This window comes from Tachyglossus aculeatus, chromosome 3 (assembly GCF_015852505.1).
Source record: "Tachyglossus aculeatus isolate mTacAcu1 chromosome 3, mTacAcu1.pri, whole genome shotgun sequence".
In the NCBI taxonomy this organism is placed as follows: domain Eukaryota; kingdom Metazoa; phylum Chordata; class Mammalia; order Monotremata; family Tachyglossidae; genus Tachyglossus; species Tachyglossus aculeatus.
Window position 1 is genome coordinate 104,510,425 of NC_052068.1, and position 11,099 is coordinate 104,521,523.

Below are 11,099 nucleotides of genomic sequence, written 5' to 3' on the forward strand. Positions count from 1 at the left end.
GATGATGAGTGACAGTACCGGGATTAGAACCCAAATCCTCTGACTTCCAGGCCCGTGCTCTACCTGCAAGGCCATGTTGCTTCTATGACTTTGAGAGGTCACTCGCAAGTCATTGAACTGTTGTATTGGCCTCTTCCAAGCATTTAGTACAGAGCTCTGCACATAAAAAGTGCTCAAAAACACCCTTGAGTGACTTACCGATTGATTGATTACTCTTATAGTTTCTTACTTTTACCCGGAATGAAGCAACCCCTATTCTTTGAGGATGGAAGACAGTAATAGGAAGTATTCACAGTGATTAAGAATGATACGTTCAAGTTGGGGAGAAGATGGGATGAAGGATGAAGTCAGCAAAGTTGAGGAGTTAGAAGCAGCATGGCCTCATGGATAGATCACCGGCCTGGGATTCAGAGGACCTGGATTCTAATTTCGGCTCCTCCACTGGTCTGCTGTGTGACCTTGGACAAGAAGCAGCGTGGCTCAGTGGAAAGAGCCCGGGCTTTGGAGTCAGAGGTCATGGGTTCAAATCCCACCTCCGCCACTTGTCAGCTGTGTGACTTTGTAAGGTCACTTAACTTCTCTGGGCCTCAGTTCCCTCATCTGCAAAATGGGGATTAAGACTGTGAGCCCCACGTGGGACAACCCGATCACCTTGAAAACTCCCCAGCGCTTAGAACAGTGCTTTGCACATAGTAAGCGCTTAATAAATGCCATTATAATTATAATTATTATTATTATTATTATTACGTAGACGGTGAGCCCCATGCGGGACAAGAACCATGTCCAACGTAATTCACTTGTATCTACCCCAGTAGTTAGAACACTGTTGGACACACTGTAAGCACTTAAATACTATTTCCGATCCCTGAGCAGGGAAGGGAGCCCTGGATCACAGAGATTTTAACAGCCATCCAGCTTTTGCTACTGCTCCTGTCAGGAACTTCCTCCGCGTTCAATCCACTCCCCTCTGTGTCACGCTTGTGCTTCGATTTGCTCCTTTTATTCACCCCATTATCAGGCCCACAGCACTTACGTCCATATCCGTCATTTATTTATTTATATTCACGTCTGTCTCGCCTATAGACTCTTAATCTCATCATGGACAAGGATCGGACCTGTCAACTCTGTTATATGTACTCTTCCAAGTGTGTAGTTAAGTGCTCTGAACTTAGTAACACTCAATAAATACTATTTATTGATTGAAAGATCGATGACCACCAGACCTCTGCTCTCCTCATCTTCAAAAGCCTTCTGAAATCTCATCCCAAGCCACGCTGAGATGCACCGTGGCTTCGGGTAAAAAGCACCGTACTGGGAGTCAAAGAACATGGGTTCTAATCCCAGCTCGGCCACGTGTCTGCTGTGTGACCATGGACAAGCCACTTAACTTCTCTGTGCCGAAGCTACCTCATCCGTAAAATGGAGATTAAGACTGTGAGCCTCACGTGGGACAACCTAATAACCTTGTATCTACCCCAATGTTTAGAACAGTGCTTGGCACATAGTAAGCGCTTAACAAATACCATAATCATCGTTATCATTATCACTCAGAACGTTTCCGCATTCATTTCTCTTCACTCCAGATCACACCTACTAACTCCCTTTGCTTTTCTATAGATTTCTTGAGCTTTTATTCATTCATTCATTCAATTTATTGAGCGCTTACTGTGTGCAGAGAACTGTACTAAGAGCTTATTATCAGGGACCATGTCTGCTATTTCTGTCATATTGTACTCCCTAGCCAAGCCCTTAGTACATTGCTCTGCAATGATAAGCACTCAATAAATACCACTGATGGATTTTTTTACACGCCCTATTACTTAAGCACTTACATTTCCTTCTTCATAACTTTAGTGTCTGTTTCCCGCTGCTAGATTGAGGAGATGTTTTATGTGTTATGTCTTGGTATTCTATCGATCTTATCTTAGGACTCTGCACACCTTAGGAGCTCAATAAATAATGCAGACTGAATGATTGATTAAATTACCTCTTTAGCACTTTTGCATCACCCCTGTGGTTATGCATGTTTTTGTAGGCCTAGCTAGGAGGAGGTTGAATCCTTCCAGAGGCCAGTGAGGACTTTTTTTAAGGTATTGGTTATTCGCTTATTTTGTGCCAGCCACTGAGCTATATGTGGAGGTTGATACAAGCTCATATCAGACTAAGCCCCGATTTTCCTCTGCTTCCAGTCCTCTCCCCATTACCCCAACTGGCTCCCTTTGCTTTAACTCCCTCCCCCCACAACACTTGTGTATATTTGTACATAAGTATAACTCGAGTTATTCATATTGATCTGATCGATGCCTGTTTACCTGTTTTTATGCCTGTCTCCCCGCTTCTAGACTGTGAGCCCTTTGTGGGTAAAGATTGTCTCTATTTGTTGCTGAGTTGTACTTTACAAGAGCTTAATACATTGCTCTGCCTATAGTAAGTGCTCAATAAATACGATTGATTGAATGAATGAAGGAATAATCAGATTGGGTAGAGCTCTTGTCCACATGGGGTTCACAGTGTAAGTAAGAAGGGCGTAGGATTTAATTACCATTTTACAGATAAAGAGACTGGTGCATAAAAGTAAAGTGGCTTGTCCAAAGTCACCTAGCTAAAATGTGGCCAGATTCTGGGGTAGATACAAAATAATCACCTTGGGCACAGTCCCTGCCCTTCATGGGACTCTCAGCCTCCAAGAGGGGTTGTGTGAAGAGTGACCTATCTGTGAATTTACGCCTTTCCTCTGCCTGAGCAACTCACAGTAAGGACACAGAACTGCTACACTACAAGGTTGTGGAAGGGGAACAGTCCGAATCAGATAGACATCCTGGGAATACAGGGAGGGCTAACAGGTACGAGGGTCCTTCCTATATAAGAGGCATTGCTTTTACCATTATTTGTAGGCGTTTAGACCGAGTCCTGCAGAACCTGCCCTGCTTGTTAGGACTCGGACCCCTTCCTTCGCTTATTTGCTGCGCTAAAGCTATGTGAATACACCCAATAAAGAGGCAGAACTGATCACTCTGGCTTTATGTCTGGTCTTTGGCTCGTCGTCGCCCAAACTAAAGAACCCGGAGCCGGCCTCCCTGCTAACGTGGGGTGCATTTCTCCACATTTGTCCCTCCTGCCATCACACCACGCGGCCTTGCTGCTGCCGGAAGGATCCTCTCCTCAGAGCGCGCCGCCATAGACGCCCGGGACTCCGTTCCCGAGAGGCCCGCCCGCCCGCCCGCCATCACACCGCGTGGCCCCCGCTGCTCCCGGAAGGATCCTCTCCTCAGAGCGCCACCACAGATGCCCGGGACTCCGTTCCCGAGAGGCCCGCCCGCCTGCCCACCATCACACCGCGTGGTCCGCGCTGCTCCCGGAAGGCTCCTCTCCACCGAGCGCCGCCATGGACGCCCCCTGCTTCCACTCCCACCCACTTAAGCGACCTTCCTTATAGTGCCCCCCAACCCCCTTCCCGGTCCGGTCCTGACTGACTCCCCGCCCCCCCACACCCCGGGGAAAAGGCCCTTGTTATCACTAGGTTACATTAACGACAACCTCATTCGCACCTACTCAGCCTTCCTGTCCCTCCATCGACACCCGGCCCACGTCCTCCCCCAGGCCTGGAATGCCCTCCCTCTGCCCATCCGCCAAGCTAGCTCTCTTCCTCCCTTCAAGGCCCTACTGAGAGCTCATCTCCTCCAGGAGGCCTTCCCAGACTGAGCCCCTTCCTTCCTCTCCCCCTCGTCCCCCTCTCCATCCCCCGCATCTTACCTCCTTCCCTTCCCCACAGCACCTGTATATATGTATATATGTTTGTACATATTTCTCTATTTATTTATTTATTTTACTTGTACCTATCTATTCTATTTATTTAATTTTGTAAGTATGTTTGGCTTTGTTCTCTGTCTCCCCCTTCTAGACTGTGAGCCCACTGTTGGGTACGGACTGTCTCTATATGTTGCCAGCTTGTACTTCCCAAGCGCTTAGTACAGTGCTCTGCACAAAGTAAGCGCTCAATAAATACGATTGATTGATTGATTGATTGATTTGGCATAGTCAGCTGGATTGGCTGGCGACGCCCCAAACCACAAACATGGGTAAAAAGGAGGCGAGACACCCGGGATTTCAGATCCTGAGGTAGAACTCGGGGGTGTGGAGGGGTGTCGGTGAATGCTTGATATGACTGCCCCGGCCCCCTGGGAATGGGCATAAAGAATGCTCCACGAGCCCTGGACATGCATAAGATTTCGAAATCAGAGTGAGGGGTGTGGACAGGTGTAGCTGAAGTGCTTGATATGGCTTCCCCCGACCCCCGGAATGAGGTGCAATAGTGGAGACCCCGAAGGGCATAGAGTATGCTCTACGAACCCTGGACATGATGTCGAAATCAGAGAGGAGAGCTGTTGTGAACCTAAGGCGGCTGTTCCTGGCAGCATGCCAACATGAAATGAATATGCTGCTGGAAAATGACAGTAAGATCCGCAAAGCCGAAAAGGTGGCTGGCGAGAACCAGGAGTAGAAAGAGCTTTATGCCGGACCCCTACAAATGGCAAATAAGACCGCCGAAGAAGTAGTTGAGAAGGGGATCATCTTGAAGTGCAGGCTAGCAAAGCTGAAGGGGCGACCGATAGGCCACCCCAGGGTACAGGCACTTATAATGGGCATCAACTGGGACCCGGACGCCTGGCACCCTGATGAAGAATGGGCTGATGAGGAAATGATAAACATCATAGAAGAAGACATCGAGGGAAGGGTACAACCCCTCATTACTCAGGAAACTAAAACTATCCTGAGCCCTGAAGGGGTAGGGAACCCTGAACCCAGAGACCACATCACTGTACCGGATTACACCCAGGCGGAAATGATGGAGGTCCACAAGCAATACTGGCAGCAGCCCTGATAAACGCTGCTATCCTGGATTGTCCGCTGTTGGGACCAGAGCGGTGACGGGATTAAACTAGCTGGAGTAGCAGCTACCCTCCAAATCAGGTAGTGGTTGCAGGTGGGTCAGACCAACAGGGGTAACCACTCTCTGACGGATTGGGGAGTGGCTGACACCTGGGCCACCCCGGACGAGCTACCCGCTGAACCAAAATAGTGGGTGGATATACAATGGGCATATGCGTTATTAGGAAGGTTGGGAATGAGTCAGCAAATATATGCCGCGGGAGATTATAGCCCCGATGCAGCACCCCTGAATTCCAGGATGCACAGTAAGCTCCTCCGGTCAACGCCCCCCTTCGCCCCCCCGCCCCCCACACACATACAAGGGAGTGTTGCCGTCGCTGGCTGAGGAAAATATGGGCAAGCTTGTCATACATCTTATACTGGCTTTGGAGAATCTGATGGGGCTGATTTCAAAGCCTAGCAAGATTCGAGGGGTGGCTCCGACAAAACTCATCGCTCCGGAAGGAGCAATGCAGAAGGTATCCCGATCCCAAATGTGGACAGATTTAGTAGCGGCCAAACGAGAGAAGATAGATAAGTAGCCAAATACTGTTCTATTCACTCCATGGAAAAAATCACCTATCAGAGGTATACTACAGGGGAAAGTAAACCCACAGCTGAAGCACCCGAAAGTGTCAATGGACGCAAAAAAGAAGGCCCTTTCACTCTGCCCCGGGTGGTGCCTTCTGCATCACTACACCTGGACCTGAGCGAACGGAGAGAACAGCCGTAGGGAAGTGACCAATGTCCCTCCCTTCAGGGCAGATCAGTCGGTGGGGATCGGAGGCCATACGTTACCCAGACCATTTCCTGGGGTCTCGAGAATATTCAGTCCACCCTCGCCTTGGTAAACACAGGTGCAGAAGTCACCCCTGTACACACGGACCCCAGCAAATTCACAGGCCCCCGGATGAGGATCGCAGGGTTTGGGGTCACAGCACCTCCGCTGTGAGAACCACCCTCAGATTGGGTGTGGGGCGGGTGGCCCCTGTCACCTATTAGGTACTCAGCACAACGGTGCCCGAATGTATATTGGGGGTGGTGACATTTGAGGACCCTGGACCCCCTGTATCAATACCCTCGGTACCAATTTGCTAGAACCGACCTGTGGAGAAGGGGGAGGAGACGCAGCCAACTGGCACTGACGGGTCAGCCGAGTACGTGGGCTGCAGTTGCAGTCACCCCTCCTTCACCTTGTGCACCATCGTCTGGGAAGAAGGGGTTCGTCTGTCCAGTCAATGGGCTGAACTCAGGGCTGTGTGGATGCTCCTATCCACGCACCCTGATGTAGATGCCTTGGCAACAGACTCGTGGGCCATATACAGTAGCCTCGCCCCATGGCTGGGGTGTGGGAAGCCAAGGAGTGGATGGTAGGACGGGGCGAGATATGGGAAAAGAGATGTGGCATGTGGCATCGCTCGAATATTAAGATCCCGGGAGACCCTCCTCACCGTGTACCATGTGCCAGCTCACCAGGGGCCCCGGGAACGTGGAGGCAGACGCGCTCGCACAAGTGCGGAAGGCACGGCCCACCAACGCCATCCAGAGTGTATACAAGGCACTAGCTCATAGCGGGGAAGATGCCACGTACCAAACCCTCCGGGGACCGGGGTGGGAAGGAACGCACAGGGAGGTACGTGAATTCTTGCAAGATTGTAAACATTGTATGCAAATGAATTCTCGGCCCTATGGTCAACATAGAGCCCTTGCCCCTAAGCCAGGGAAAGAGATACGCGTTCACTGCGGTGGATACTCGTACGGGAGTGGCATTCGTCTACCGCGTGACAGCAGCCATAATGGTTGCTACTACACGCGGGCTTCAGGTGATGGAAGCTGGATATGGCTTGCCGGCCTAAACAGATTCGAATCAGAGAACCACTTAAAGGGGTACGAGGTCTTTCTGATTCCCAGGCCCGTACTCTATCCACCAGTGACCTCATCACCATCACAGCTTTCCTCCCTCCAACATCCCCATCCAACCACCCGCCAGGCTCGGATGCTACGTCACTTCGGCTATTAGTGGTTCCTGTATGTCAAAAACGTTTTCAGTGGGAAAGTGATTATCAGGGATGAGAGAGCGTGACCGGTTCTCGGAAAAACCCCGGTGCCATAATCAATTTTTCTGAACGGAAGTTCTCCTACGAATCAACGCCTTACCGTGGCAGGACAGTTTGCGTATACCAATGAAGCTTAGAGCCGTGCCATTGAAAGATACTCTCGCTAGGGTTACCCATAACAGAAAAGTCTAAGTAGTAGCATCACACAAAGTTCATGTACCTGTGCTAAGCAGCAGCGGCATGGGAAAGAGTCAAAGGCAGATGAACAAATGATCAAAATGTGGATCAAAGACAACAGCAGAGACTCCAATTTTCACTGCGCCGAAGGAGTGAAAAGGCCTTCCCAGACTGAGCCCCCTCCTTCCTTTCCCCCTCCCCCCGCCATACCTCCTTCCCACAGCACCTGTATATATGTTTGTACATATTTATTACTGTATTTATTTACTTGTACATATTTACTATTCTGTTTATTTATTTACTTTATTTTGTTAATATGTTTTGTTTTGTCGTCTCTCCTCCTTCTAGACTGTGAGCCCGCTGTTGGGTAGGGACCGTTTCTATATGTTGCAAACATGTACTTCCCAAGCGCTTAGTACAATGCTCTGCACACAGTAAGCGCTCAATAAATAAGATTGAATGAATGAATGAATGAATGAATGAAGGAGACAATAGTAAACCACTTCTTTATGTTTACCAAGAAGCGTGGCTCAGTGGAAAGAGAGTGGACTTGGGAGTCAGAGGTCATGGGTTCTAATCCACGATCCGCCATATGTCTGCGATGTGACCTTGGGCAAATTTCTTAACTTATCTAAGCCTCAGTTACCTCATCTTTAAAATGGGGATTAAGACTGTGAGCCCCACGTGGGACAACCTGTTCACCTTGTACCCATCCCAGAGTTTTAGAACAGTGCTTGGCGCATAGTAAGCATTTAACAAATGCTATTATTATTATCATTATTATCATTATTATTATGGATGCATATACCAGAATGAATACTTGTAGTTTATCCATAAAGCCTTCTTGGCAAACATTTGGCAGTGGTTTACCATTGCCTTCTTCCAGGCATTAAATCTGAGTCTCCACCCTCGACTCTCTCCCATGCCGTTGCTTCCCAGCACAGGTGAGATTTGACTTGCAGCAGATTGCCTGCCACTTGCTAGCAACTGCTCCAGCTAGGAATGGAATGTGTAGGCCTCTGCTTGACTCTCTCTCCCATAGCCGAGACTGGTAGAATACTGGAAACTCTCCAGGTACGATCCTGAGAGGGGCTGAGAATATTAGTTTGAATATAAAATCACTTCTAGACTGTAAGCCCGTCGTAGGCAGGGAATGTACTAACCAACTCCATCATGTTCGACTTTCCTGAGCATTTAGGACAGTGTTCTGCATATAGGAACTGCTCGATAAATACGTTGATTGACCTACAAAATTTCACATCATTCAAGTTCATCTCTATGCTCTTCGGGGGTCTCCTAACTGCAATTAATTTTAGGTTACTCTCCCCTCAAATAATAATAATGCTTGTGTCTTGTGATAAATGCTAATTGTATACCAACCACAGGAGTATGTAGAGGAGGAGATGCACAGTAATCAGGTAGGACACAGTGTTTACTCCATACTAGGATCACATTCTCAGTAGCGAGGATGAATTGAGGCATTGAATTTCCGGGTTTTTTTTTAATGAAGAATCTGGTGCTCAGAGAAGTTAGGTCCAAGGTCACACAAGAGGCAAGTTGCAGAGCCAGAATTAGAACCTTGGTCATCGGACTCCAAAGACTGTGCCCTTTTCACTTCACTATGCCACTCCAACAAGACTGTGAGCTTGGAATTCCTTAACAGCAGGGATCATTTGTACTGATACTACTGAACTCTGTAGGTGCTCGGAACGTACAAACGATTGATTTACTCCTATGGGAATTAATGTTGATTCCTTCATCGACGCCATCAAGGCCTGCAAATTGAAGTCTTCCCTCTTCCTGTGCAAGACGTTGTCATCATCCCCCCAAAATGTCCAGCATCTCTACGGTGAGGAAACTCTTTCTGGGATTTTCAGAGGTCCGGGAGTTGCAACTGGTCCATGCTGCGCTGTTCCTCCTGGTCCACCTGGCGACCCTGATGGGGAATCTCCACACTGTCGCCGTCACTGTCCAAGACCGGAGCCTCCACACCCCCATATACGTCTTCCTCGGGAACCTGCCCCTTATCGACCTCTGCCTCATCTCTGTCACTATCCCCAAATCCGTCACCATCTGTTTGACTAACTGCTGATCCATCTCCTTCTTAAGCTGTGCCGCTCAAGCTCTTCCTGGTGGTCCTGAATACTGCCTAGGAGTTTTTCGTCCTAATGGCCTTGTCCTAGAACCGCTAGGGCACTACCTGCCTCCCCCTAAGCTACGAGGTCGTCATGAAACCAGGAGCATGTGGGAAGATGGCCGTTGCCTCCTGGCTCAGTGGAGGGCTCTTCGGAGTCTTCTTTTCAGCTTCGATCTTCTTGTCTTTCTGAGGGTCCAACATTGTCCAGCAGTTTTTCTCTGACATCCCCGCCCTGCTGAAGATCACCTCCTCTGAAGGCCACTCAGCTATCGACGTGAGCGTGACATTTGGGCTAACCATAGGTGTCGTAGGCTCAATTTTCATCATCGCCTCATACGTGCACATCTTCTGTGTCCTTCTGAGGATGTCAACCGCCAAGGGCCGGCCAAAGATTTCTCCACCTGCCTGCCCCATCTCGTCCTCGACCCCATCGTACTCTCCACAGGCGTGTTTGGCTATCTCAAGCCGCCCTCACATTCTTCCTTGGTGTTCGACCTGATGCTGCCGTATTCTACGTTGTTATGCCCCCGGCCCTGAACCCCCTCATCTACAGCCTGTGGAACCGGGACTTGAAAGCTGCTCTGTGGACAGTCTTAAGAAGGAGATTCCCTCAGACCCCTCTCTAGACCAAAATGTCCGTTTCCTTGCGCTGATATTCAATCCATCAGTCAATCAATCATATTTATTGCAGGAAGGAAGCATTCTGTCTAGGTTGTAGTAGGAGAGTAGCGAGCTGTGGTGCGAGGATACAAGTTATTGAGTACTTTAAAGCCAGTGGTGAGGAGTTTCCGTTTGATGCAGAGATGCATGTGCAAACAAACGCTGGAGGTTTTCGAGGAGTGGGGAAACACGGACTGAAAGTTTTTATAGCAAAATGATCCAGGCAGCAGAGTGAATTATAGACTGTAGTGGGGAGAAACAGGAGACATGAGAGGTCAGCAAGAAGACTGATGAAGCAAACAACGTGGACTAGAATAAGGGATTGGATTAACATGGTAGCATTTCGGATGGAGAGGAAAGGTCAGATCTTATCCATGCTGTGAAGTGGAAATGACAGGATTTAGTGATGGATTGAATCGTAGGTTGAATGAGAGAGAGGAGTTGAGGATAATGCCAAGGTTATGGGTTTGTGAGACAGGAAGAATGGTGGGTCACCTATGGTGATGGGAAAATCAAGGGGAGGACAGAGATTGGAGGGGAAGATAAAGAGAAGATTTGGTAGGCACGTTTCCTGCCCACAAGGAGCTTACAGTTTAGAGGGGATTAATCATGCCACTGGGACCCATGGCACTTGAGTTCTAATGTCAACCCTTCCATTGACCAGCTGTGTGACCTTGGGTGACCACCTTGAGCTCTCTGGATCTCTCTGTAACATGAGGATTTGATGCATGCTTTCTCTTTCTCATATTCTGAGCCTCTTACGGCCAGGGACTTTGTCTGAGCTTATCATTTTGTTTGTACTCAGCACTTGTCTCAGCCTTTTGCATGTAAACTGTTAATAAAGACTACAATGATAATGTTGATAATTATGATTATTATAATTAATTATGATTTTGATCAGGAGACCATGAATTTATACGTCCTGGATTAGATCCAGCTACCCGCTGTAGAGTCTTGCAACAGTATATTTAGAGAGATCTTGTAATTGCTTTCTAAGATATCTTCCGGGGGGTTAATAATAATCATCAACATCATCATCATAATTATTATGGTATTTGTTAAGCATTCTCTTTGTGCTAGGTACTATACTAAGCACTGGGGTGGATACAAGCAAATTGGGTTGGACACAGTCTTCTGTC

General features: G+C 48.5%; 1 non-coding gene across 1 annotated transcript; it reads right to left on the reverse strand.

The window, feature by feature from the left end:
• Positions 1–8,117: 8,117 nt before the first annotated feature.
• Positions 8,118–8,255, reverse strand: LOC119926378. Its single transcript, XR_005450259.1, has one exon. It is a non-coding gene; the product is annotated as a small nucleolar RNA SNORA7 (small nucleolar RNA).
• Between the last annotated feature and the right edge of the window lie 2,844 nt (positions 8,256–11,099).